We start from the raw sequence: 3,984 nt of genomic DNA on the forward strand, positions 1-3,984 counted from the left end.
AACACCACATTCACTGAACCTCTTAATCCTGGGTTGAGGTTGTTGCCCTGGTCATCTAGTTCCTCTGCGACTCTGTGTTCTCTGTAGGAAAGAGACTGCTTCCAGTCCTATGGTTTAAATGTTAGCGGAGGAACATTTGGCTCACTGATTGTACTGTTAATGTCAGTAAAATGAATGGTGAAGTGATCTCTTCACGTCTGAACTTGTATACAAACTGTGTTGACTTTGATATTTACTTTAATAAAGTGTTCTTGAAGAAACATCTAGGTAAGGAATAAAGCATGACGAGGGGTCCATTATCAGGAATTAATGGACGATGTGGAGGCCAGAACTGCCAAAGAGCAGCATTTTTTCAAGCCATAAATCTGTTTCCCTGGTAACACCTGAGGGTCTGACTACTCCCTGGAATAATCATAACCATAAGGTGCTAATGCAATGGAATCATTGTCTCTCCGCTTATAGAGCCCGATGACTCAGTTACCAGCAAGAGAGCTAATGTTACACTAGCAAGATTCAAATAATACAGACAGTATATTTGCTAGCTATCAGACATGTCATTATCCTCAAATCAAAATTAGGATTTTCACAAACAAATGACAGGACATTTACTTCCTGTTGGCCACAGCCTGAAGTAGTGAGCTAAATAGCAAACAGGATGTGGGAGGATCACTACTACATAGATTGGCTAATGGCTATAGCATTAGTCATTGTTTGTGTGGTCTTGATTTCAACCAATGTACTCTTTTCATCCTACATGTTTTTGCAAGTGTAAATCTCCTGCAGTTTGTTAAAAAATGTGTGTTATAAAAGATCTGAACCCAACCTGTACTGTTGTCTAAAATTGCAAATAAACTCTCACACACAATCTAACTAACAGTAACACATTTATTTGCAACGTTTCAGTGATAGACCCTCAGGGAAATGGTTTGTGTCAATGTCATCTTAAATAGGGAGTGGCTGTAAGGCTGAAATCAATCAACCCTTACATGTCGTAAGTCATAAATACAAAATATCAGTTTTCTACAACACAACAGAAAGAGAACTAAGAACTGTGTAATTTCACTGGTATTGCTATTGACTACTACATTTTTGGTATCGTAACATCCCTAGTTTATTAAGTAGGTCCCTGCAGGCTCCAAGGGGCAACTGCAGTAAAAATAAATAAATAAATAAAGTACAAATTTAGCAGATTACATTTATGAATTACGTCAATGATCTGTTATTGCCACATTTTAGACAGACAGGCCTTTTCTAGCGAAAGGTGAACCAGCTCCGATCCAGCTAAACCAAACATTAGCAGGTTTTCCTTGGGAACTAAAGTAGGCGTGTCATTCTTAAGCAGTGGGTCCCAACCTTTTTCCTTAAGGAACCTCTTTTCTATCATTGAGTAACTGACTAAGTGACATATTATGAATATTAACAGAACAACTGTGGTACATTATTGTGTGTAAAATGAGCAGATTCTTGACTGTAAGTAGGACATCAGGAACTGGTGGAAACACAGGCTGGTTCCCCATATAGCACCAAGGGTCCAAGAGTCTTGAATGGAAACGGTTCAAGAACCAGAGCTATTTGGTGGAAAATAGCCTAAGTGATGGGTTTTAGTTCATGTATGAGGAAAAATGTCTGAAGATTTGGAAACAACAATGTCAATAATGTCATGTTTTTGAGTTTTTTGAGTTAAATATCTTGAGAGAGCAAATGCCAACAGTTTGGTTGCTACTACCTCTTTGGTTCCAAGGACATGAGACCAAAAACAGAGAGGTCGACACATATGTTGCTTTGTGATCAATAAATCATAAGTTGCATCAATAGGTCACAAAAAACTTAAAGAGAAACCAAATGGCAGCTCACATTTATAGCAAGGCTGCTGCCACCTGTCAGGCAATCAGAGCATCGCTGGATAATTGTCACAGGTGTAGTCAATAAAGTGACTATGAACAAAATCAGCTAGATTCTCACAAGGCACTAAACGTAGAGACCATATCACCCCATCTGCACTGGCTGCCAGTAAGATTTAGAACTGATTTTAAGATCCTACTCATTACTTTTAGAGCGCCGACCTTTTATCTATTGATCAGCCAGAACGCAACCTTATACCCTTAGGAAAGACCCTTTTGGTTGTTCTAGTCCAGTATCAAGACTAAAAGAGACTGTCTCTATTACTGTACTTAGGAACGGCCTACCTGAGGAAATTAGGCTGAATCTGTTTCATATTTTAAATTCCTTCTAAGAACACACTTTTATAATCAGGCTTTTATGTGAATTTACACAATATTTCCTGTGTATCATCGTGATTTATTTTATATATTTTAAACCTTTAATTTACTGTATTTTGGCATACTGTATATAATGTCATTAGGTTTCGGACTCTTCTCATATCAGTGTGTTTGTGCTGTGATGCTGGTACTCCACCAGGTGGTGATGTTTCTGCGTCCATCCAGGATGGAAACCAGAGCTCCACACCACTATCATCATTTAGAGTGATTCTGTTAAATGTTCACTAACATCTGTGGCGTGTGGCTGGAAATCATTTTTATTATTAATCTGATGATGACAGACATTTCCCTCAGAGGGATTTCACTTCATCATTAAACAATCTGCTGAGCCTTAGACATGAGCCAGACATGCTCTTTCTTTTAATTAATCAAAATAATAAAACTCGAGTTTCATTATTCATCTTGTTCAATATGAATGCTTCTGCTAAATTAAATTAGATGTGTTCAGCATTTGAGTGATGGTTGTTAAAATTACTACAAGATAGAAGTAGAAGTAGATACCAAGCAACAGTTTGACAATGTCAAAATACTCTTTCGCTTGTTAAAGTTCTGATTTCAAAATGTTAACAAATTAAAGTATTATCAGCAAAATGTACTTAACCTTCCTCTTAAAGACTGACCTTGCAGAGTCTGTCTAAGAAGTAAAAACTACAACAACAAGGGTGTTCATTCTTTTTGCAGCAGAAAGCTAAGGCTTCCATCTTTGTGCAGCGTTGTGGGCTCTGGGTGACATTACGTTGTTACATTATGTGCAAAACATGGTGACAATATAGGAGCATATAGGATAGGAGCTAATAAAACAGGCCCAATTTTTGTGTTTTTGATTTATTTATGATTAATGTTTTCAGTTATTAGGGTTAATTGACTTATATACCCTTTTAGTTTAGGCTGTACAGATTTTAGGGATGTTTAGGGATGATTATATCAACAATTGACAGTACAAGCAAAAACACCAATGTAGGCACTGGCAGATCATTTTTATTGCAGTGTTGAAAGGGTTAAAGTATCAAAAATAATAGTACTCATGAACTCAACTTAGAATTTTCTTTTATTTCTTTTGAAGTTGAAATAACTTCTCACATTACAGTGGATTATTTAATATGTAAACTTTAAAGACCTGAACACAAGCTGTTTTAGAACAATGCCCAAGTATCAGGGAGAAGAAAACATTGAATTGGTTAAAAAAAAGCAGCCTATGAAGTCTGTATCATTCTTAAACATAATACAGAGGATTGTATAAGAAATTCACAGGAAATAATCTAAAAAAATGCTCAAAATCCATACAAACTGCTTGTTTTACACATACCTCCTTCAGTTACTGAGTTCACTGTTTGGGTTCATTGTTCATTCCATTAGTTGTTCTGTATTTGTTGAACATAGTCAGGGGTTGTCAGTTTACTCAGTGATAGATAAGGGGTCCCTTAAGGACCCACTGATCTAGCATACCCTGAGACATTGTTGCAGAAGGAAACATCCCTGACGTGCTGATCTGATGACTGATTGGTAATTTACAACTGTTTGTAGAATGTGTGAAGTTCTTTCTCAGTTAAACACCTGCAGCCGTGAACAGCAGGACGATGGCCAGCACGTTACACGCCTGAACAGGGACTCGACTCGCCCGTCAATTCTTGGACTGACAAATGTGTGAGAGTGATTTAAACTTTTCTTATTTCCTTTGTCTCTCTATAGCAGTGGTTCCCAACCT

At 37.3% G+C, this 3,984-nt stretch overlaps 1 protein-coding gene across 1 annotated transcript in view; it reads right to left on the reverse strand.

Moving 5' to 3' along the window:
- The window catches only part of cd109 (CD109 molecule), a 31,621-nt gene that overhangs the window by 25,040 nt on the left and 2,597 nt on the right, over positions 1-3,984 (reverse strand). The window lies entirely within an intron of this gene.

Source organism: Morone saxatilis, unplaced genomic scaffold (assembly GCF_004916995.1).
Source record: "Morone saxatilis isolate NCDOM2014 unplaced genomic scaffold, NCSU_SB_2.0 Contig7, whole genome shotgun sequence".
Taxonomy (NCBI): Eukaryota; Metazoa; Chordata; class Actinopteri; family Moronidae; genus Morone; species Morone saxatilis.